Genomic DNA, 25,724 nt, shown 5'->3' with positions numbered 1-25,724 from the left:
TTCCTTGCCTTATAGAGCCCGCTGAGATCCGCAGCCGCCGCTCTTTCCTCCCCCCCCCCCCCGTTTCCCAGGCGGTGCGCGGGGCGGGTTCCTAAAGTTCTGCCTCTTAGGACAGCTCCGCTGGGGAAAGTCTCTAAGCCGGGGGAGGAGGCCGGCGGGAAGCCCGGAGCGAAGCAGCTCACCGCCAGAGAGAGAGAGACTGTAACCAGCCTTGCGCGCTGCGTCTCGGATCCCGGTGGGATTCCTCATAGCGCGGCTCTGGGGGGCCAAAGGGGTTTTTAAAATGCGAATATGAAACCTACGTTGACCAGGACGCCGATATGCACCGCAAACTCCTCTCTTGCGTGGACGGCGATCGGACCTTGGCACGAGTCGCTGTTTAAGCGGGGGGTGGCGGGGTGGGATGAAAAGAAAAGCGGCCATCGGCAAACTTTAATAAACGTGCCAGCCTCTAAAACTCCGGTGGGGACTCCGTAGCCCTACAGGGCGCATAGGGCAGCCCTTTGCAGAGAGAAGGAGCATCCTCGAAGCATTCAATGGCATCTCGGTTTCAAGACCCTGGACAACTCCATCGTTGCAAGGCGTTGCCATTTCCTGCTCTCTTTCTGGGGCAGGTGGTGTCCTCGCAGCGAAATCAGAGTCACAGAATTGTAAGGGACCATGAGGGTCAGGTGTGCCAACTTGAATAAAATAGGGGGAAGAGAGGTAAGCCCCGCCCCGCATAATCGATCACATGACACTGTGAACATTTATATGGCAATGCCCATCAGTTTGGAGGGGCAACCTCCTCAAATATTTTATTGGGGGGCCAATCCCCCTCAGCCCCTAGGAGTTGGCTCCTATGGTACAGGAATCTTTTGCCCAACCCTGAGATTAAAAGTCTCGTGTTCAGTTCACTGAGCTATCCCAGCTGAGTGCCAAAACGCACAAACTACCTCAAAGTCTATTTAAAAACGTAATGTACACATCTGTGGTAGCCACTGTAAAACAGTGGAAATGAAAAAAACGAGAGACAGACAGCATGTAAGGACAGCTCTTTAGAAGCAGGAAGTAAATTTGCACCATGAGTTTTTATCTGAAAAGACAAAATAACTTACATTTCTCTCAAACGTATAATGATAAAAGCTATTACAGTAACTTCTGTTCTGAAAACCTTACGGTTACAAATTTGCTGTTGTTGGGTGTGTAAAGCAACCTGCCCATCTCTCTAATGAGAAGCCTTTTGCTGACTTCTTACATTATTTCTTATTAAAACATCCACCATAAGAAAAATCTGATTTGACCAGGTCTGGGTACTGATACTTGATAGGAATGCATGGAATGCAGAGACACAGAGAATTGTGCAGCTCATTCTGAAGGAATTATGTACCAGGTACCCAGATACAGGAAGGTCATCCTGAGAAGAAAGAAGTCATCAACATTGATTCTGACAGTGCAATTGTACTCAGAAATAAGTCTGAGTTTCATGGGGCTTACTCCCAAGTAAGTGTGTGCAGGATTCAGCCCAAAGCACAGTTCCCTTGTTGCACTTTGTCTTGAGAACAAGCACAGGGTTTTCAGTAAAGTGCAGATGTACTATAGCCCTATTATTCCCTCTAAAATTTAGAATAATGCACTAAAGTTTTGGAAACAATAATTTTAAGACTTAATGCAGTTTCCAGAAGAAGTGCACTTTCATCTTTATATATATGTGAAAAATATTAGCCCCATAAATTCAAACAGGTGTACTCCAGGGGGAAAGATGTTATGACTTCAGTATGCTCTGGAAGGCTATTTAATTGATTCTTTTGGGTGTTTCCCATTAGTAAAGTAGTGATGGGAGAAGGTGTTGTTTTCTTGGCTTCATTTCTTCAGCCCCCTTGGACAAAAATAATTTGAGAAGTGAAGAAGAGTTTGGATTTGATATCCTGCTTTATCACTACCCGAAGGAGTCTCAAAGCGGCTAACATTCTCCTTTCCCTTCCTCCCCCACAACAAACACTCTGTGAGGTGAGTGAAGCTGAGAGACTTCAGAGAAGTGTGACTAGCCCAAGGTCACCCAGCAGCTGCATGTGGAGGAGCGGGGATGCGAACCCGGTTCACCAGATTACGAGTCCACCACTCTTAACCACTACACCACACTGGCACTTAGTGAGAGGCCCCCTCACAGGAATACATGGTCTTGATCCTCCTAAAGTTGACTCAGAATTCATCCACTAGGTGAAATCATATCTAGAGATGGGCAGTTGCAAGAGTCCAGGCAGTACAGTAGGCAAGACATCATTCAATTTAATAAAAGTGCTACTGCCGCCAACTCTTTTAATCATAACTGTGACATGACAGTAATGAACTCAAGGATAAAGTAGGTACTACAAAGCCCAGAGTTTTTGCAATAGAAAAGCAGCCCCAATATATCCTGCCTTGTAGTGCTCTCTGATTTTATTAATTTTATTTTAAGTTTATGGATATTGTTCATGTATTTTGTTGTGGAAATAATCTGAAGTGGGTTTTTTGTATTTATTGTGTATGTAAGCCACTTTGAGATCTTTGAGATAGTAAAGTGATTTATGATGTCCTTTTTTTAAAAAAAAAAAGGCTGCAATTTTGCGCAAAAGAATGGTAGGAGGAATGGGTGCTTAACCCCTCCCCATGATGATTTTTAGTTTAAAATCACAAACACAAATACCCTTTTTCACAAATACACATATGGAAGCAGAGGAAGAGAAGCTGGGAGGGGAAAAAATACTTGGCAGGGAAAAGGTTACACATAGGCAAAGTGCTCCTCTGCTCAAAAACACAATCTCCTGAGGCTGTTTTCATTACAAAACTCATCAGGCCTTCATTACATGCATTTTCATGTAGTGCATAGTCTGCCCCTCAAAGTTTCAATTGCTCACTAGGAAGGCATGGGGATTAACCATTCAGTAACCCTAGTTTTCACATGGCTTGGAAACAAGCAACAGACTGACATTTACAAGAATTCCCTTGTCTTGTAAATTTCAGTTTTACTGCTAACCTTATTGAAACAGAGCAGGCAGACACAATGAAAATGCCACATGCTCCAGGTTGTTCTAAAATACTCAACCAATCAAGTTTACATTTTAACCTTAATATATCTGCTGTTGGGTTGTTGTTGTTGTTTTTACCCCAGCTGCTAATGTTCATGTTTTTGTGTTGCCTTAGGTTTTAATTAATTTGTTGCCTATATTACTGAAGACAATCCTGGCATCTGCTTTGATGAAGAGTGGCCTAGAAATGTTTTAAATAAGTAAAACATCACACACAACCTGACTGCATTCCCCAACTGTTTAATCAAATCCATTAATTTTTTCCTAGGCAATCTTTGTTTCAAATTGTATACAACATTACCCAGTGTAGATAGTTGCCTCTCTCTCTCTCTCCATATATAAAAAGAATCCTGTGTTTATTTATTGATTTTTACAAATGTAATTACAAATGAGCATTTTAATTGATTAAATGAAGGTGGCATTCTGTTGAGTCATTAGGTAGCTACTCCCCAGCGAGTGCTAACTGAAAGTGCACTCTTATAAACTCAGGGTAGACATACAGTGGTACCTCGCAAGACGAATGCCTCGCAAGACGAAAAACGCGCAAGACGAAAGAGTTTTCCGTTTTTTGAGTCGTTCCACAAGACGAATTTCCCTATGGGCTTGCTTCGCAAGATGAAACGTCTTGCGAGTTCTTGCGAGTTTGTTTCCTTTTTCTTAAAGCTGCTAAGCCATTAATAGCCGCTAAGCCGCTAATAGCTGTGCTTCACAAGAAGAAAAAACCGCAAGATGAAGAGACTCGCGGAATGGATTAATTTCGTCTTGCGAGGCACCACTGTATATCCATCTAGGATACAAAGGTTTGTGGAGAATTTGTACATGGTACATATATTGTAGAAATATATACACTGCACATATATGCACAATGTTAATATGCTATGGCACTGAATGGCTGGTTTTAGTAGTGCCACCTAGAGACTACAGTATTAAACAGTATATGAATAGTTTTTTTAAAAAATCAGACAAGTAATAGTGTGGTGTTGGCTGGCACATTATCAACATTGATCAGCTCACACTCGTTTTGCATTGTGTGGGCAACACATAGTTTTAGTGTGTCTGAATTGTTTTAGTAAATATTTTGAGGGCTGCATTGAAAGCACAACTGCAATATAAAGGTGAAACACCTGCTTTTAAAACAAAAGGAAACAAGATTTGATAGTCATCTTCAAATATCACAAGGGCCATCACAAGCTTGTTTTCTCCTGCTCCGGAGGGCAGGACCTGAACCAATGGATTCAAGTTACAAGAAAGGAGATTACAACTAAACATCAGGACTCCCTTGGAAGGTAGTGGACTCTCCACTGAAGGTTTTTAAGCTGCCATGCATGCCTTAGTTGAGATTCCTGCATTGCAAGGAGCTGAATTAGATGACCCTCAGGATCCCTTAAACTCTACTATGTTTCTAAGTGGGACCTGCACTTGTTGCAGTGTGGAATGTTCCCATTGAGTGCTCCAGCCTGCCAGTGGGTCATGGCATCTTCGAGGACATTCTGTAACTCACCCTGCCATCCTGGCCTTCTTTGGGGGGAGGAGCATGATATAAATTATACAAACAAACAAATACCCATTTTTTTACCAGCATCCCTTTAACAGACACTCAGTATTCAATGCCCACTCAGCACACACTACCCTCATCAGACTGGGAGGGGGTCTTCTTCCTCCATAGGGCCTTTCTAATGTACGTTTCTGCTTCTGCAAACCTTGAGGTTCCCCCAAGTCCGTTGGCACCTACCTCTTGTGCATAGATGGTTTTTGGCTATGTAAGAATTAGCAGCTGAAGAATGAAATCGTTACTGGTGTACTATATAAACTACCTTTTGCTTGGTAGGTGGATGTGAATTCTCTTTAAAGGTGGGCAGGTGGAATCTATATTACTTCCGCCTTTTAAAGACTGTTCATGCCGAACAATTGAAGGTACACCTATATTTCTTCTTGTCGTGCTATCTCCAGTATCCAGAGTCCCACATTACGCCTACAAAGCATTCTGGCTGTGTTTGAAGCCTTTTCTTCATAGCTTGTCACTGTTGTTCCTAGAAATAACTGACAAGTGTATTAAGGGAATGAGCAAAAAATGCTATTCCCTGGATAATCCCTCTGCTTACAGTAGTTTGAAACAAAATTGAGGACACAAATGATTTTATTTCACATGTATTTAAAACTTTCTGATTCTTTCATTAGCATATTTTCTCCAGAACCATCGAGGCCCCAATCTCTGTAAAATCATTATACAAGAATTTGCATTACAGGCAATTTCATTGTGCAGTTTACATAATGTACATTGTCTTAAGAAGTAACCTGTTATGGTTCTCCACCACTAGGTGTCCTCTGTTAATACTTGCTGCTGTGGTTATTTCTGGACATGAAATCTCTGGTCCTTTTTAAAAATATGAACATTTACAGGTCGCCCTTCCTAACCATTGATTTTTCTCTCTTACCTATCACATTTCAGTAATGCTGAAATATTTATTGCATTATTGGCTACTATTACATGTGAGCTCATTTTGATGGGACCCCCCTGCTGTGCTAAATGCTGTGCAGAATTCTTGACCTTTTGCAAGCAATTTTTGGACTGAAACCAACCTGTATTATTAAGAGGTCAGGAGTGTTTCAGATCCAGGGTCTGTTTGCTGCAGATTTATACTTCAGCAACCTTGCCTGGAAATACTATTCCCTAAGACCAGTGCTTTTTTCTTCTTAAAAAAAGTATGTTTGGGGGTACTCTCATTTTGACTCAAGAAAATCACCATTTTATAGTTCAAATCAGGGAAAATAAGCACAGTAAATGGACAAAAGTGCAGAGATTCACAAAATGTTTAGGGGTCCCCCCAGAAAAAAGCACTGCCTAAGACCATGGAAATGCCAGCTATATTAATTTGAAATAGTGCATATTGCATCCCTTATAGACATGCTAGCACATCCCCCTAAAATTTCCTTTCTCTGTAGGCTTGGCTTTCACTTGTACAGCTAACAGTGCAATGCTACATTTGTCTACTTGATGTGAATCCCCTTAAATTAAAAGGGGCTTACTCCCAGGTAAGTGAGCACAGGGCTTCAGCCCTCGACAATAATCCTATACGTACACACTTGCACTTCCAAGCTTTCATATAATTCCAGTGGACCTTTGTTACCTCCTAACATGCCCTTCGCCTAGTTCCCTTCCTGTTATATTTAGATTCTGATGTTGGCACGTGTTCTAATCTCCATGGGTGATCCTTCAACCAAACCAAATGCCATTTTCTTCCCAGTTCATAACTACGCAGGAGCAGAGGAAGGAGGGTAGGGCTGTTCTTCCACCCTGCTCCCACCTCCTGACCTAGCTGTCGCTTGTGCTATCTGTTACAGTGTCAACAGTAGCTGGGAATCCTTTGTCCATCTTCTTTTCTCCCCTTCCTTCTCCTCTTCCATCCCCCACCCTCCTTAGCACCTATTCCTGGTGCCGGAGAGAAAGTGAGGAAAAGAAGGTTCATTCTTCATCTCTGCCACCACCACCACCAGACCTGCTGCAACCACAGTCCAGGAACTGGTGGATGAATGGGGTGGGGTGGGGTGGGGTCAGGACAGCAATTCTGAGTACCTTGGGAGCTTTGCGGGTGTGTGTGTGTGTGATAACTTTAATCTGCAGACACTTAGTCGTGAGATGGTATACAGGAAAGGAAGGCAGCTGCTTTAAAAATCCACAGAAAACCACATGCATTTAAAATTAAATTTTAAATTAAATTAAATTGCATTTTAAAAAATCCTCAATTTTATCTGTATGTAATAAAGGTGAAGAAGTCTTCACCTGAACACATAAAACAGATGTCTTGTGATGGAGTCTGCCGCAGTGGCTTACCTCAATCAGCACTAACTCCCATGAAGTAGACTTTACTGTGCATTCCGTGAAATCCATTTCCAGAGCCCATGAAATGGGGAAAGCACTGCTTGTTTTAATTAGCAATATCCTTCAAATAAGTGTGCCTTTATATTAATTGCAGAAGCAAAGTTTCATCTAATTTTCCCCAGTTGACTAACCCCTGCCTCCCTTGTCTGTGGTTTACCAGCAGGAAACCACTAGAGGGGACTTATCAATATAAGATTAGAGAACATACAACGATAATCTGTACACTTGCCATGCTGACATTTCCCAGCCTTTCAGATTTGCTAAAATGAGCTGCGCAGCCACACTAACTTAATTATGCTGGGGAAGGAAATCGTTTTAAAGTTCAGCTGTCACCCCCTCCTGATCCAGATGTGGTATCTGAGATCTCCGAACACTGTAACATAAATAATTGCGCACCGCCACCCATCATACGGCCGGCAGCTAATGAGCTGGATGAACCCCGATTGTAATTTCCCCACCACCTTTGAGAAAGGAGCCCAGCAGAAATGGCCTTTTCAATAAGAGCGTAAGTAAGCAGAGGCACTGCAAGCCACTGTTGGAGTATCAGAGCTTGGCATTCTGTGTTGGCCCTACCACGAAACAAGCTGAGGCAGTCAATTTGCTGGCGATGGCTCGTGACTTGTTGTGAATGCCACTAGGGGCAGCAGAATGGGTGACAGAGTGATAGGACTTAAGGGACACAATCCACTCATATATTCAGGGGAAATGCATCCCGTTTCACTACTTGAGGCCAAACGAGAAGTGCTGCCCTGCTCTGCCACCGCTGTGCCGCTCACCACAACAGTTCTCACCAAAATTTCACAAGACTTTGCACGCCAGAGCAGGTGCCGCTTCTCTGGGGTGGGGTGGGCACTCACAGGGGCTCCACCTTGGGAACCTCTGCTGCCTGAGGCAGCTGCTTCACCCCACCTTGTGTGTGGGCCAGGACTACATATTCTCTCCTGCACACACCGAATGGAAACAGAAATGCAAGACTTGTTTTCCATACCACTTTACTAAGCACACAGAAACGAGACTTTGGAAAATAAAACAAATTTGAAATTACATTATAAACATGGGAAGTATATTCTAGGAAGGATGAGCGGGCATGTTCCTGTCAAGTCCCAGTGTTCCCCCCACTCAGGCGAGTGCCCTTAACACCTCCTTCAGTACCATCCCAGCCTGAGGACGTGGCTCTGCCACCATCTTCTGACTTTGGGGTTGTTCACTCTTCACATGTGCCCTGGCTCTGAGGCTGCCTCTTTCTCTTTGAGAAAGTTTATTTAGAAAGCACAAGGGAGTCGTGACAACTTAAGAAGAAGGCCATGAAGTAAAGATGCCTGCCCTAGTTAGGTCAAAGGAAATAATCTGGCCTGCAAGATAAATCAAGCAGCTGTGTGTTTGAGAGTATGAAGGAGTGGGGAAATTCCATGGGCTAAGGGGCCTGGTCACCATGACAACCAGGAGGTACAAGATGGAAGTAGTGCCCCATTCTCCATATACTGCTCCAATCAGAGAAGTTTCACCAGTCTCCTTGGCTCCTTCTTAAAGTGCCCTCCTCCATAGCCACTCAAGGACATGTGATGACAGAATCAGTTATGGGCCCCTTACGGTTTGCAGATACCTGTCCCAGAAGGGTGGAGCCACTGGAAAGAAAGGCCTTGTCAGCAGACAAAGCTGGTGTGTTGCTGAGACAACATCTTCCTTAGCTCAGCCAGTGGGGACCACAGTGAGCCAGGCTCTGATAAGTGCTGCCCCTTCTCCATCAAACACCAAACCCCAGCAGGGCAGGGGAGCTTCCCATGCTCCACCACCAAGCGCCGGGTTTACACAGTTCCCGAAATATTACTTAATCACACAAAAGCTGTCCTCCTCTGCCTTTCAGCTCTTTGTTGGGGAACATTCCTGGTGTGTTTTTATTTGCAAGTGAATGCCCTTGGAACACCCATGACCTATCAAATCAAAATTCTCCACATGGCAGTGGCTATTTTCTATAGTCATTGATAATGCTGCATCACACCAGAGAGAATCAGATTTTGTAGTGTGGCCTTGGTTACTCAGAAGCCCGGATGGGTGAATCTGCCAGTGTTGGTTTCTCTCAGTTGCTCATTTTCCCAATCTTATCTTCGGTTCTCCACATTCCCACATTATATATGGGAAATTCACCAGTATGTTCCTGCAAATTTCTCATAAAATACACATTTTTGCAAAGAATTTTTCCTTTTGTATTTCCTTCCTTCATACACACACACACACACACACACACACACACATTTATATGCACACTTTACACTAGTATGTGTATCTTTGTACACATTATTGCATTCCAAAATTCAGACAAGTGTGCATTTCAAAAGATGGCTGTGTTTCGGTTTCATCTTATTTGGAAATTGTGCATTGGGCAGATTTGCCTTTAAATGCAAACTGAAGTGCACTCACATGTTACCCCTATAGAGTTCAATGGCACTTACTCTCAAGTATGTACAGGATTGTAGCTTTAAGGTAGTAATTTAAAACTCACAATCCTTGCATCCATCATGCCTCTTCCTATAACAATGAAAACTTTGAGGCTTGTTTCCTGGCCAGTTCTCACACAAGCAAAGCACATTAGAAAGCTGCCTAAAATTCCTCTGTACTTTCAACAGGATTCACATTGTGTTAAAGCACGCTAGACTGGCTGCATTTCAGCAAATGTGAAATATAATACTGCTAATCCACTGTTTGCTTTTCTGAGAATGAAGCTTAACTCTTTAAGGAGGCTTAATTTTCTCCTAAACTTCTTTGGGGGGGGGTGTATGTGTGTGTACACACACACACACACACACACACACACGTATATACAAGTATCTTGCAATGTCCTGGTATCCTCGGAAGATCTCAGCTGCAAGAATCACAATCTGTTCATGCAGTGCACAACTTGTGGCTCACTAAGCCTGTAGAATTTGTAGCCCACCAAGTTAAGCGCAACCCACACCCCCGGACAGTGGCAAACAAAGGGTACAACAATCCTTCCCCCCCCCCCCCCGCCTAGAAGTGCAAAAAAGAAAGGGTGTCAAGAACTTCAGAAGCTACTGGGTATCTTGGGCTTGGGGAGTCGTCCGTCATGCAGGCCTGTTGCAAACAGTGTCTCTCACATACATACTTGGATACTGGAGACAAACCACCCACACTGATTTCTAGCCATTTGAAATCCTAGGAAGCAGGGTGTCAGGAGTGTGTGCAGGAGCCAGGCCCTGTGACCAGTAGGGCTTCGCAGGACTGGGACCTTCCTAAATTTGTTCTGGAGAGGCAAGGCACAGCCACACAGGTGAGACCGCTTGGTAACTCACTGCACCTGGTGGCAAGAGCCGGGAATGGCTATAAGGTTGGCATTTCCCTTTGGCTCTTTGCCACAGAAACACATTTCCTGCCTTGCTGTGTTTGGCTTCTTGCTTCCTGATCCCCGGACATTGGCTTCCTGACTCCCTGACTGTTGATCCTCGGACCCTTGACTTCGTGACCCCTTGCTTCTTGACCCTCGGACCCTTGACTTTGTGACTCCTTGCTTCCTAACACTCGGACCCCCGGCTTCTGGACTCTCGTTCCTGCTCTCACCCCGCCATCTTGCTCCCAGTCCTTACATTGTCAGCCGGGACTTTGATCCCCCGTAGACTGGACCGTGACACAAGGTGCAACAGAACAAGGGCTCATTCCTGTGTATGCAGGGGTGCACCTAGCGGTTGGCCAGGCTGACCACCACCAAGGACGCAGGCCCAGGGTGTGTGTGCAAAAACCGTGCCTCTCCACTCTGGCTTTGAGTTGCTAGGAAGCCATCTGCCTGTCTCCGTGCTCCTTGGGTCACTGCTCTTCTGCTCCTTCTGGCCAACATCTTCTTGCCAAGGGCACGAGGGTGTCTAGGTACACCTCTGTGTGACTGTGATGGAATTCAAAGTTCCTGTTTGCCTCCTTCGTTCAGCTGCATGTGACAGAACCATATGCCAGGCAAGCAATCAGCTATTCATTTGAAGGTCTGAAAAATTGAGGCAGTCAGGCAGTTATAGGATTAGACCATAATCCAAAGCATGCTCAGCCAGAGGGAAAAACATACACAATCAAAATGCTGCACACAAAACAGACGTCCTTAACTTTAGTTTGTTCCGTTGATTTTGGTGAGTGTACTCAAATGTTGAGCTGGGGGGGGGGGACCTTTAGAAAAGGTTAGGAAAACCTTAGAAGTGATATCTCAGGCAACTCAATTTTCAGATGTTTCTTTTTTTTTAAAAAAAAGTTTCACTTAATTGTGTGGCTCACAGGAGAGCCGTATGTTGCCTCTGCCAGCGCCCCCCCCCCAATCGGGTACCGTTTGTGCATGTCATGTTATCACCATCTCCTCTGTGTTTTGACCCATCCCACTGTTTCTCCTTTTGCACGTCATGCTGACCAAGGCTCCTGACTCATCCATCACATGAGACAACAGAAAGGAGACCTGGTTTTATCTTTTGTTTCATACTGTTTCCCCACTGTTCTAACAAGTACAATGACACAGACTTTATGTAATTTTTCACCCTCTGGGCAAAGACAGGCTGGGACTGGGGGGGAGGTGAATTAGTTCACTGCTCAGTCTCAGAAATCAGCAGGTCTCAAAACACATTGCAAATAGTCTCTGTTTTGTAACATTTACAGCAGAGACACTTTGAACTGGTTCTTGAAGTTGTTGGTCCTGTTTTGTATTTATAGAAGACCCACCACACTGCTTCGAAAGTGGACAAGTCCACTCACGTGTACATGGATTGGGAATGCTCTCTGTCTGAGGCCAAAAACTGGAGAAAAGCTGAAGAAGGACTCTGGATGTAGCCATTTAAAACCCCAACTTCTTTTCCCTGCAGTGGTTTTCCAGGGAAGATCCACACTATGCATTTACAGCACATCCAGCACACATTTAAAGCACATGACTTCCCCCAGAGAAGCCTGGGAATTATAGTTTGTTAAGGGTCCTAGGAATGTTACTCTGTGAGGAGGAAACTGCAGTTCCCAGAATTCTTTGGGGGAAATCAAGTGGAATGTGCTTTAAATGTGTAGTGTGGATCTGCCCTAAGACAGCTTGGTTCTTTATCATATCAGCATCACTTTTCCTCTTACCTAAGACATGGGAAAGCTCAGCCAAATGCAGCCCTCCAGGCTACTCTATCCAGCCAATGAGACTCTCCCTAGAACATGGGTAGGTAACCTAAGGCCTGGGGGCCAGATGCGGCCCCATCGCCTTTTAAATCTGGCCTGCGGACGGTCTGGGAATCATGAGTAGAATATGTCCTTTTATTTAAAATGCATCTCTGGGTTATTTGTGGGGCGTGCCTGGTGTTTTTACATGAGTAGAATGTGTGCATTTACAATCATACCTCGGGTTAAATATGCTTCAGGTTGAGCATTTTCAGGTTACGCTCTACAGTTTCGCCGCTCGCGCATGCGCAGACACTCAAAATGACGTCACACGCATGCGCAGACGTAACAAATCGCGACCAGCAGATGTGGGTTGCGTTCACTTCAGTGGTACCTCTGGATGCGAATGGGATCCGTTCCAGAGCCCCGTTCGCATCCAGAGGTACCACTGTATTTAAAATGCACCTCTGGGTTATATGTGGGGCATAGGAATTTGTTCATCCCCCCCCGCAAAAAAAAATAGTCTGGCCCCCACAAGGTCTGAGGGACAGGGAACCGGCCCCCTGCTAAAAAAGTTTGCTGACCCCTGCCCTAGAATATGCCTCCTTCCTAGGCCATACCACTTTCCCCTCACCGGCCTAGAGACTGTTGGGCAGTGAGGCAGGCAATACACCAACACAATGCCTTTCCTCTCCAGAGCACCCCATTTTCAGAAACACACACTCCAAACCTGGCAAAGGCTGCACTGGGTCCCTGGTGATATTTTACCTCAGGTTACAAACGCTTCAGGTTACAAATGCTTCAGGTTACAGACTCCGCTAACCCATAAATAGTACCAATAGTACCTCGGGTTAAGAACTTTACTTCAGGATGAGAACAGAAATTGCACGGTGGCGGCGCAACGGCAGCAGCAGGCCCCATTAGCTAAAGTGGTACCTCAGGTTAAGAACAGTTTCAGGTTAAGAATGGACCTCCGGAACGAATTAAGTTCTTAACCTGAGGTACCACTGTACATTTATACAGGTATGTTAGAAGCAATATTGCCTATGGTGTATCTGGTAAGTGGGTTTCATAGTGCTTCAAAAACCTGAAAAAGCTACTGGACCAAACCATCAGATCAAAGAAGGAAGGAAACCCTACTCTGTTGCAATGCCTTCAACTCTCTTAAAAGCTATTGTTTGTCTCCATCCTTAGATGCATTCCGTTTCATGCTGGTAAAATACAGCAATGCCACGATCTGCCCTCTTAATATGAATCAGGCAGTGTAGGCTATTCATCGTCAGCTGTGTACAGGTAAGAGGGATAAATGTATTTCTTTATTATAAATCAATATTTCACTTCAAAACAAACCTCAAAGTGGTTTACAACACTATAGTAACACAGCAGCAATAACAATATCTCAACAGAGCATCACATTTGCTGCATTGTACGCTATCTTCCATTTGGGCACTGCTGTCACATTAAAGAGCTTATATTTGTATAACTCCAGGTCTTGCTTCTGGTAAAATCCATTTCCCATCAACTTTACATGGAGCAGGGTGAAACCTGGAAATGACACCCACGCCACCTTTTGTTTAGACTGTCATCGCTTTTTTACAAGCCTGCTTGCAAATTTTGCCTTAGGTCACAGCACAAGAGCTACCACAACCAACAGACTTTATAAATGACCTGCCCACATTCTCTAGCTAGGCTCAGATGAGCTTGCATAGACGAAAATATGTAGAAAGCAGCATAGTTCTTACTCATGTACTTTTGAAAATCAGGAACTGCAGAACTCACCATCCACCAAGTCAGATTTGTAGTCCGTGTCTACTATTACTGTTACACCACTTTTTATTGCTCATGAGCAAGGATGGGCCAATGTATCAGTTTCCATTTCAGTTTCTCGTTTTTCCCCAGTCCTAAGTGCAGTTCTTTACATTTCCACATCAGTTCGCTTAAAAAAAAAGAAAGGTCATCATGGAAAGTCATCAGCATTTTGACACAAAGTTCTCCTTATACTGTATGCACATGTTAGCATGTAATTTCCCCAAATATACTCATTTTTGCAAAAGCAGTTGTCTCTGATATAATGCACTTCCATATGTCCTTTTTACTAGTATATGCATTTGTCTGCACATTTCATCCTAGCATATGCATTTGTGTGTATTACTTGGCACTGCAAGATTCAGAGAAGTCCAACATTTGAAGGGTGGATATGTTGCATTCACTAAAACTGATAATTAGGTAGGTTCATCTTTAAATGAACCTCAAGATGTTTTGAATAGCAAAACATTTGTGCCACCATTCAGACATTTCAAGGCATGTGCTTTCTTTTAAAAACAAACAAAACCTTGAAAATTAAATTTTGCACCTTAGAAAATAATGCTATTTATTTATTTAAAATATTTCTACCCCATTCTTCCATCATAACAAGATGATCCCACAGAGGTTTACCATTAACAATAAAATACATAAACAATAAAGCATAGGCAACAAAAAATATATCTAAAAATAGTATGTATCATTGCACCTGGCTTTGTGGCTCAGACTAGCAAAGCTTAAGACTTCAAAGAGGTTTTCATTCAGAAGACCTGAATTCTAAGCCCAACTGCAATTTTAAGAATCATTTATGCAGTTAAAAAAGCAAACTAGCTTTTTGGATTATCTCCTAGGCCCTGCTTTGGTTGATCAAATCCGAATTTGAAGTTTTCAGTGGACTTGTCTGGACTCATCCCAGCAGGTTATGAAAGGAATATGTGGTTTTCATGATGTGCTGAAAGGAATAACAATTTGTAGAATTCTATGCATCCCAGATCCCATTCTGACGCAAGATGAACATTAAAAACACGAAGACGCCGAAACAGATATAATTAAGTGTATCTAAAACAGTTTATGCCTTGTGACTTCAGTCACTGGTTTATTTCTGAAAATAATTCCTTCAGATATATCTATTTAAAAATCTGAATATAGAATAGAAAACCTCCCAAATTGGAAATATCATATAGGGTGCTTTGTAAGAAAATGATTAGGTTTATTGCTAAGGATTTAATCCCAGGGTTTACTGAGAATTAACTTCCATTCTGCTTTCAATACTGCATAGCCAATTTCTTCACATAAAAAAGGGAGGGGGGAACAGTCAGCTTGCTAAGATCAGAATAAAAAGAACAACAATTGAATGAAATTTGCATCTCTGAAAACCCAAATTATATTTGTGAGTAATCAGTGTATTAATTCAGGGACTTTTCTATGGTGCTAATCACTGTCATTATGTTTCTGAGCACTTCAGATGCATTAATGAATTTATTCTTGTAGCATTCTTGTACAAAAGAGCAGTGCTGTCCCAGTTTAATAGATGGTGTTTTGAAGCACAGGGAGAAGACGTAGTTGATGTAAAGTTGCCCAAAATTTCTGACCCGCTGTTTGAACAAAGAGCTCTTAAATTCTGCTCTAAATCAGCAGGAATGCGCTGGGCACTGGCGTGATCATTACATCAGCTATTGCAGTTCAGATGCATATTTGTCAAATGCAGAGCATGAAACAATGAGCAGCTTGTTTCAGTTTATGTTACCCATGCTATGGCTTCTGTTGTGTTCAGAACAAATTGGTTTGCATTGATCAGCGAATAAATGGTGAACGAAATCAAAGTGAGCAAGATTCAAAGAGATTTGGTCTGATTCTTATATCAGGGCAAAGGGGCACTTTAGATATTCAGAAAACAGAGGTGGTGCTTGCTTAACCGCCACCTGACACAAACTAGGAAATTGCCATCTTGCTGCCGCCACCACTCTGCCACTGCCACTTCCCTTACCTGGGTTGTGGGGCAGCACTTGCAAAGCAGAAATCTTGCCAGTGGTGGAGATGCCCACAGGTGTGGCACCTCGTGAGCTTCCATTGCACAAGGCAGCTGCCTCAGCCTGCCTCGTAGGTAGGCCAGCTCTGTCAGAAAATGAATAGAGTCAATAGACCATTAAAAAGGTAAAGGGATCCCTGACAGTTAAGTCCAGTCGCCAACAACTCTGGGGTTGCGGCACACATCTCGCTTTACTGGCTGAGGGAGCTGACGTTTATCCACAAACAGTTTTTCTGGGTCATGTGGCCAGCATGACTAAGCCGCTTCTGGTGAAACCAGAGCAGCACACAGAAACGCCATTTACCTTCCCGTCGGAGCGGTACCTATTTATCTACTTGCTTTGGTGTGCTTTCAAACTGCTAGGTTGGCAGGAGCAGGGACCGAGCAACAGGAGCTCACCCCGTCGCGGGGATTTAAAGCGCCGACCTTCCAATCGGCAAGCCCAAGGCTCAGTGGTTTAGACCACAGTGCCACCCGTGTCCAATAATAGACCATTAGTGAGACACTTATCACTTCAGAATGGAGGAGAGAGATGCTCATTCCCATGGATGCTTCCGCCCTGTAAACTAGCATGTCATAGGGAAAATAAGGCTAGAAATTTTCCATTCTTGGGCATTTGGATCTCTTCCAATTGGGATTCAGGCCTCATCGTGGGACTGAAACTTGCTTGTTTGCGCTGGTCAATGATCTCTGGCAGGCTAGGGAGAGAGGTGAAATGTGGTGGTGGGGTTTTGGTCAATCAACCCAACAACATCAACTAGCTAAGTGTTTGGAATGTGCACAGGGCACACAATCCCTCCAAGTTTGGAAGCACAGTTGAAGAAGTGCCATAAAGCTTCAAATTAAGGCTGGAGAGAGTAACCCCCTCCCTCACATAAATCAACGTGAGGATAAAATGCGGAGGAGGAGAACCACCTTGAGCTCCTTGAAGGAAAGGTGGGATATACTGTAAATGTAATTTTGAAAAAAACACACCCAACAATTTGAGATTGTTGTTAAGGTCTCTGCTGCTTAATCTGTAGCCAAGAAAAAGCCTTTTGTTTCACCTTTCAGGGAGAATACAAAGAAAATATTCACTTCTTTATCTTTTTTGCACAACAGAACCATGTGAAAATACAGACATGATTAGGTATGTAGACAGACAGACATATGGATCACCCACTTATACATATCTATGGACTTGCTTCTAAGCTATTTGCCTTGCAGACATCTTAGCTAATTTAATAGAACTTATTCCCATGGCCACACAGTGGTGTGAAATAAATGCTGCAACGAGAGTATGCACTAACACAGACTCAGATTTTGCGTGCAAAGGGGTCTGAAGGCCAGCGATGGACATGGGAATTTCCCCTGCATCTGGACACGTTTCCAGTCCTCAGAAGCCTTACATGGTGGTTTTTGTGCTATTCTGTGTGCTGCCATGTGAAAAGATGCATGGAATCAGGAAATGTCATGTCACTTTGTGCTGACTCTGAGCTCCCCTGAATTAATGCAGCTTTGCTGAGCATATCTGTCGTGCATGACCAGCACGAAATATGGGACTGGTCCTGCCTGTACACTTCTCATGACCTCCCACAATGTCACTCCTCGTTCCTGCTAAGAAAGGACATTCACAAAGGTTGACCATCCAGCACTCTTCTTGACATTATCACGTGTAGTTCATATACATGGTTAGAGAAGGATTTTGAGTTTTATCTGGGTATAAACTTCGAACATCAATAAAATGAATTTTATTTTTGTAGCAGGCTGTGTACACATTACTGGCTTAAAATGCAGCTAGGTTGTTCTTTTTCTCAATTCAGATGGAAGGTGGCTTGGGAGAAAGCACATCAAAACACAGCAGTTCATGAGGAACAGTAGGATAGATACGGATTGTGGTTAATGTCACGTGTACACCACTCCCCAAATCAGTGGTGGGAGTGCCCTAGATGCAGAGTAAACAAGTGTCTGTACACAGCCCTGGGTTCACTTTGTGCCACATTTCCCCACAATTCTGTATCATCAAAAGATGACAATGAGAATCCAGAAATAGGATAATTGGCATTGCAACTGGATTGTGCCACCCAGCAATCTAAAATATGTGAAGAGTTATTTCCATTACCCGGCAAATATGGAATCATCCTTCAGACATCTTGTAAGCATATAGCTTTTTGATCAGGCTTTCCCTGACACATGAGATTGGACCCTGTTATTACGGAAGTCCTGCTTTCAGAATATTGTACTGGTTTACTGGTTTTTGTTACACTGTTTTATTGTTTTCATGTTATATTTTTGCATACAGCATAAGGTTCAGTCATTAAGTGACTCAAAACTACTTTTATCCACTCACTCTGAACTACAAAATCATAACATATATGTTACCGCATAAGCTCAGCATCTTATAAAGGGAATAAACAGCACTGGTAGCAGACAATAATATTAATCTTATTCTCTTGGTAACTACAGATGGCAAAAGGATGCCAGAAAACTGTTTAGATGGGCCTCTTAAGATGCACTCTTCTTTGAAGAAGTGGAATTAATTTTACCCCCTTGCAAAAGCACATGATGTGTCTCCCCTCACCCCCCCCCGTAACACCATGAGACCTCCCCTGATATACGCCTGTCTTTGGGAGATTCATTTCTGACTCATTCACTGTAACTTTATGCTCTGCATGCATGGGGTTCTCTTATCTGATGGCTGGAATGAGCTGGAATGTTATTACAGAAGTTTCACTGACTCAGTCGGGGAGCGGCTTCACTAATATTTCTCAATATTGGCCAAAGAGTGAAAAGGGTGAGGATAAATCCCATTCCACAGGAAAGGAGTTGACATTATCAGTTGCTTTTACAGTGTACCTTTCTTGGCAGAAGATCGCTTTACAGATTGCATGTCTAGAGAGCTATCCATTTTCAGCACAGGGTCTACTTGACACCCGTCTGTGAGAACATCAACAACCGGATTTGTCAGAAAAAGTCACAAGTAACTTCTGAGAATGTGTGTAAAATATGCTTTTTCAAAACTTCTTTTTTCTAGTTTTTTAGTTCAAGGTGACCACAGACTACAGACCACAATATTTGCTTTTTTATTTTAGTTCACACAATACAGACCTTGTAAAGAGGAGAAAGGGCCAGAGGTTTTGCATATAGATATAGGCAACGACTGTTTTGCACAGAGGATTGTTCTCCTGACACCCATGCACACCAGTGGAGTGCGCGTAAACCCCTTCTGCCCTTCACACACTGCCCCACCCCACTTTCCAGCCACTTCCAGCTTGAAGTAATGCACACATGCACAGGCCTGAGTCAATTGGATGTTGGCTGTATACCATATTTTTCGCTCTATAAGATGCACTTTTCCCCTCCTAAAAAGTAAGGAGAAATGGGTGTGCATCTTATGGAGAGAATGCAGGCTGCACAGCTATCACTGAAGCCAGAAGAGCAAGAGGGAGCGTTCCTGCCTCTTCGCTCAAGAGGCTTTGCGTTCCTTTCTTGTTTCTTGTTTTCCTCCTCTATAAATGAGGTGCATCTTATGGTTGGGTGTGTATTATAGAGTGAAAAATACGGTAGATATAGACAGACAGACAGACAGACACACACACACACACACACACACACACGACCCAAGCTACTGGGTTATAGGGTCATTTTCAGAAATGAATCCTCCCACCTCCATATATAAATACAGTCATACCTTGGAAGTCGAACAGCTTAGTTCCCGAACGTTTTGGCTCCCAAATGTCACAAACCCATAAGTGACTGTTCCGGTTTGCGAACTATTTTTGGAAGCCAAACATGCGACGGGGCTTTGGTTTTGAACATTTTAGAAGTCAAACGGACTTCTGGAATGGCTTCTGTTCGACTTCCAAGTTACGACTGTGTATGGAGGTGGGAGGATGCATTTCTGAAAATGACCCTATGACCCAGTAGCTTGGACACCCTCGGCTACTGAATATATAGTAAACCAATCAATTCCCACATTCCCTTCTTCTTTAGACTTTCCCACTCAATGCATGAAGGTGAGGTTGGAGACGGTGCCCCCAGTGTGCAAGAATATTGGGTGTGGGGTTGGCACACGTTCCCCTGGCCGCTACTCATTCAGCCCTCGTGCTTTGGCTGAACAGCTGAATAGGGCTTTTGTGGCTGGTCACATAGGTGTGGTGTAGAAGGATCTCTTTTCCCCACACCCTATTATGTTTCCGCTTTCTACTTCTACGTCTGGAAGTTGGTTTTACACAGCATGACCTTTCCCCCACATTTAGCTGCTGGTAGTGGTATGATGGTTTTATAACTCACACTTGATCCACTGTTTTGTGAGTAGCAGCAGGAAAATGATAGTTTAAGCCCTTGCTAACTTGGGGTGAAACACTGCTGGGCTGCACTGTTTCAAAAACCCGGACTGTGTTTTTTTTTTTTATTCTGCCGTTTCTCTCCCGGTGCATCCCCTTTTTTAAAGCACAGAGGTCATCCTCTTTCCTTGACACCTGCCAATTGCAACAGTGCTGCAGCTTAGATAACAACAGAAGAACAAGGAGCCTGGCTAATCTTTCCACTATTGGTGTCAACAGAAGGGCACTTTCAAATGTGGTTAATTTCCCACACAGATGGTACTTCTGTGGGGGGTGGGGTGGAAACATGCCAGCCACATGTAAATCACCACATGCGACAAATGCACACATCTCTTTTTGGCTCCTTAGTCTGAAAGTATGCAATTGCCATGCATGATTTCCGACTGACATGCTTTCCTACATTATTATGCGTTGTGTTTCTCTCCCGCCTTTCTTTCAAGGAGCTTCTGGCATATAATGGTCACCCAACACCATCATTTTATTCTCAGAACACCCCAGTGAGGTAGGTTAGGCTGAGAGATGGTCCAAGGTCAACCCAGTGAGGGGAATCTGAACCTGGGTCTCTGTGCTCTCATCTGGCACATTCCCTATGCTCCGCTGGTTCTCTGGCATGCCATTTGTACGTTCTACTTGTCATGAAATGGAGCATGTTTGAAGTAAACTTGAGAGGTAGCATTTTTAGCTGAAAAGAAAGCAGTTGTGTAATAGTTGTGGAAAGTCTCAGCCAACTGTCACCTACACAGCAGGCATAGGGGAGGCCTGCTGTCTGCCACAGTTTTTAGGGATGTATGGAGCTATGCATGATACACAGACGTGCGCATGAGAAGGTCTTGGCCACCTCAGGCCGTTGATTTTGGATATCGTAAAGTGTCTGGAAACTAAGCCTTATGAGGAGCAGTTGAGGAAGTTGGGTATGTTTATCTTGGTAAAGAGGGGACTGAGAGGAGATATGACAGCCATCTTCAAATATCTCAAGGGCTGTCACATGGAAGATGGAGCAAGCTTGTTTTCTGCTGCTCTGGAGGTTAGGACCCAAACCAATGAATTCAAGAACAAGAAAGAAGATTTTGACTAAGCATCAGGAAGGAGCTTCTGATCTCTCCCAGGAGGCGGTGGGCTCTCCATACTTGGAGGTTTTTAAGCAGAAGTTGTATGGCCATCTGTCATGAATGCTTTAGTTGAGATTTCTGCATCACAGTGGGATGATTCCATGGCCCCAGGATCCCTTCCAACTCTGCAATTCTTTGATTCTATGAATTTATGATAGCTGTATTTTTACTGCCAGTGAGGGGGCAGACACTTTTGGGATTTACTACCCTGGTGCAAAATACTTTGACCGACCTGGATACCATGCACTTTGACTTGCTATTCCACCTCAAGCAATAAAATCTCTTGTACCAACCTGGAAATGTCTGTGTTGTGTCATCAGAGCTTTCCACCAACATTATTGTCTTGCCAATTGTCTAACTGTATGTTACCTTTCCAGTCCATTGTTTCTGAGCAGGGCATGCATGTTGCTACATAAATTTTAATTAAAAGGAAACTAAGGGACCTTAACAATCGAAACTTGTCATTGACTTTTGCTTTATTTTGGTTCATTAACTTGCCATCAACACAACTATTCAGTTGGGCTAAGAGCTGGGGAGAACCACTGTTTCACAAATGGAAGATCATTCCAGATTGAACCACCCAAAGGAAGTCAATAGCCTTTGCAGCAAAGGTCATATTTTAGCATTTGTTTGCTAGTAAGCATGTCAGAGTTCAGAAATATTTAGACCTGTGCTCTCTAGATGTAGTGGCACAAGTCGTTTCTATTAGGCAGGAAAGGAACTTAGGGACCTGGGATAGCTCAGTTAGTAGAGCATGAGACTCTTAATCTCAGGGTCGTGGGTTGGAGCTCCATGTTGGGAACAAAGATTTCTGCATTGCCAGGAGTTGGGCTAGATGATTGTCATGGTCCCTTCCAACTCAACAATTCTGTTCTGTTCTGATCAAGATAGAGAAAGCAGAAATGAGGGAAGGGCTGTGGCTCAGTGGCAGATCTCCAGTAGAAGACCCCAGTTGGATCACTGGCATCTCCAGGTGGGGCTGGAGAGCCACTGCCAGTCAATGAAGACTGACTCCATTGGATTAATGGTCTAACTCTGTACAAGGCAGCTTCCTACATTCCTGTCTCTGGTAGAGTATTTGTATTGATTTCTTCTTATCAGATAGCATTGCCTTGAACTCCACAATGCAAATATCTCTGCTTTGCTCTGAGTGCAGGTGGAGGTTAGGGTTACATTTATTTCTGGACTCCGGCTTAAGAACTCTTACTAAGTTTTGTGAAGTCACAAGTTTGCAGGCACCTACTACCCTGCCCAGTCAAAACCGGAATTTATAGAACTAAACAATTCAAGTGCAAGCTTTTGGCTAGCTTCCAGCACCACCAAGATAGATAGATCGTAAGCCTAATATCTTTCCCTGCCAAATACAGGAGCGAGATAAGCTGCAAGCTAAATTGAAAACGCCACTTAGGCAGCTTGAAGGCTCAATATAAATGCTTTTGACATTCCTACACATATGTTGAATTACTCCCAGTTAGTCCTTGACTTTCAGAACTGGCACATGAACAACCAGAGCTCATGCATCATTTGGACTCCAAAGAAACATTTCAGACAGCTAAACAATGCATGTGCATTATGAGACCCTGGATATTGTCAGTCAGGAGGGCTAGTATAATCATAGAAGTCATTATAAGTAAGCTGTACTGCCCTGGCAACTTTCTGCATTTCATTAGATCTTTTGGAATTGATTGACTATGACAGCAATCCTTCACACAGCTAAGACGGCTTAAATCCTATTGGATTCTTGCCTAAATGTGTGCAAAAATGCAACCCATAAGGTTGCAAATGAGCTGAATGAAACCTTGCCCATTCCTGCACAGTAGGACTTTTTGCAAGTAGAGCATGGATATCCATTAATTTATTTAATATGCAAATACATTTCCCAAAGGCCCAGTGTGAGTTGCAACATTTTCCCTTCTAAGAATCTTGCAAATGTGTGTGTGTGTATTCCCTTTCATAGCTACGAAATGAAAACTGAGGAAAAAGTAACACTGCAATCCTGCCATGCTTACTTGGAAGTAAATTCCACTGAAATCAGCAGAACAGTTAAAGCTAAATGTGTGGGTGTGAGGTTTTAGGGCTAATTTAGTCCCATGGATTGCAAGAAGATCAAACCTATCCATTCCTAAGGAAATCAGCCCTGAGTGCTCACTGCAAGGACAGATCCTGAAACTTAGGCTCCAATACTTTGGCCACCTCATGAGAAGAGAAGACTCCCTGGAAAAGACCCTGATGTTGGGAAAGATTGAGGGCACAAAGAGAAGGGGACAACAGAGGACGAGATGGTTGGACAGTGTTCTCGAAGCTACCAGCATGAGTTTGACCAAACTGCGGGAGGCAGTGGAAGACAGGAGTGCCTGGTGTGCTCTGGTCCATGGGATCACGAAGAGTCAGACACGACTAAACGACTAAACAACAACAATGTGATCAATCTGGAGCACTGTGGATGTGGGTTACATCATATATATCAAGGCTAAGTCTGATATGCTCTGACACACCATACCTTTAAAGCGTATGGTGTCACTTTAAACAGTGATGGATTCCCACAAAGAATTCTGGGAACTGTAGTTTATTCAGGATATTGAGAGTTTATAGAGGCCCCTATTACCCTTACAGAGTTACAGTTCTCAGATTTCCCTGTGAAGAGGGATTGATTGTTAAACCACTCTGGGAATTATAGCTGTGTCGTGGAAGTAGGGGCCTTCTAAAAACTCTCAGCATTCTTAACACATTCCCAGGATTCTTTAGGCGAAGTCATGGCTGTTTAAAGAGGCATCATAGTGCTTTGAATGTATAGTGTGAATGCAGTCATATAGTCTTGCAATTTTGCCAGCAAGCATCCGAACAAAAACTCAGATCCTATCTATGGCTTCCCCAGAGAGAAGCCAACCATAGCTTGAATTAAGAGTCGGGTATTTGCAGAAGAAGTCACTTGACCAGTTAAGCATATGCCAGACTGAACCAAACAATTATGTTGAAGCCAAATTCACATTCAGCCATTTGCATCGTGAGGGTGGCCTTAAAATAGCAAATGAATGGTTGAGCACAAACCTTGTTAGGTGGTGGAATGTAGATGTTCATCCTTGTAGTTAGCTGCTGGTGGAGAAACAGATGCCTCCTTCTTTCTCCTAGGAACAGAATATTTTCTGTGGTGGTCAGTGGAATCATGGGAGATGCACTTCGCTGACCCATTTAGGATGGGCCAGGAATCCATTTTCATTTCATCTAGGCAGTGAGGTGAACCGGAAAAAAGTGCATAGAACATTAATGTTGTGGCAGCTCTTCAGGGACTAGGCAAACTCTACAATTTTTTATTTTATTTTTTGTGTAGGCAAGAAATCCCCAAGTCCTTGGGTTGAAGGTTTTCTGCAAGATTTTCTGCAGGGATTTCCCCCCCTGCTAGGACACATTTAAAGGAACAACTGTTACACTGAAATTTGGGGTAGAATCTATGGCTCACATTGAGTGTGTGGAATGAGAATGATCAGAAAGTTGCATGAGACCTTAGGCAGTACATGCATCTGTGTGTACTGTTCACTTGCACAGTCTATCCTCTTTTTGGTGACAGGAAGATCCTGTGGAGAGGTATATGTGTCTATATGCTGTGCCACACATGAACACGGGCCATACAGAGCTGGACATACAATGCTATGGGTTACCACCCTTGCTTAGGCACAGAACCATCTAACAGATTCCTGAACCTGATTCCATGTCTTGAGAGTTCCTTCCTTAGGAAAAAGGGGTGCTTAAGGAATCAGCTGGGTACGAAGGGAGCCACCTCTCTCTGCAGCCCTTGGCTCCAGCTCTGCTGGAGGGCAGACCAAGGGAGGGGTCCACACTTTCCCCCTGAAAAACACACCCTTCACCAATGAATCAGAACAAACAACAATCCATGGAAAACTCAATTGCCACTTGTCCCAATTAAGTGGTAAACCATGGGTTTTTCTAGAGGGAATAGGTGGGGCAAATGGAGGTGTGTGGCCACAACTGTTCTAGACATTGGAGCATCACAGCGAGATTTCCAAGGCTATACCTTTCAAGCATATTTGAAGCACATTCCTCCCCTCAAAGAGTTTTGGGCAGTGTAGTTTATTCCTTGCAGAGATACAATTCCCAGGTGTTGCCTGGGAATAGGAATTAGTTCTTAAGCCACTCTGGGAATTGCAGCTCTGAGAGGGAAATAAGGGTTTCCGGAGCAATTTTTTAGCGCCCTTATCAAACTACACTAGATTTGAGCTACTATTTGATGGTGGCTCCCTCCGACTGTAAAAAAACACGAGGTTTTATGTTTTGTTTCTGTGTAAAAGACAGTTTCATCAAGTGTGGCCTGAATGGCTCTTCCTTTTTTACCCTCTGGGATACCCTCCGCAGCTGTTCCTTATAGAACCCTATGATAGCAGAGTGGCACTTTGCCCCCCC

General features: G+C 43.6%; 1 long non-coding RNA gene across 1 annotated transcript; it reads right to left on the bottom strand.

Moving 5' to 3' along the window:
- Nucleotides 1-13,815: 13,815 nt before the first annotated feature.
- LOC309367583 lies at nucleotides 13,816-19,593 on the bottom strand. The gene is made up of 3 exons (XR_014167242.1): nucleotides 19,545-19,593; nucleotides 15,833-15,960; nucleotides 13,816-13,978 (listed from the first exon to the last, which is right to left on the bottom strand). It is a non-coding gene; the product is annotated as an uncharacterized lncRNA (long non-coding RNA).
- Nucleotides 19,594-25,724: the final 6,131 nt, after the last annotated feature.

This window comes from Podarcis melisellensis, assembly GCF_964234715.1.
Source record: "Podarcis melisellensis genome assembly, chromosome: 3".
In the NCBI taxonomy this organism is placed as follows: Eukaryota; Metazoa; Chordata; class Lepidosauria; order Squamata; family Lacertidae; genus Podarcis; species Podarcis melisellensis.
The sequence above is the reverse complement of the archived record's forward strand: the minus strand, read 5'-3'. Positions and strand labels throughout refer to the sequence as shown.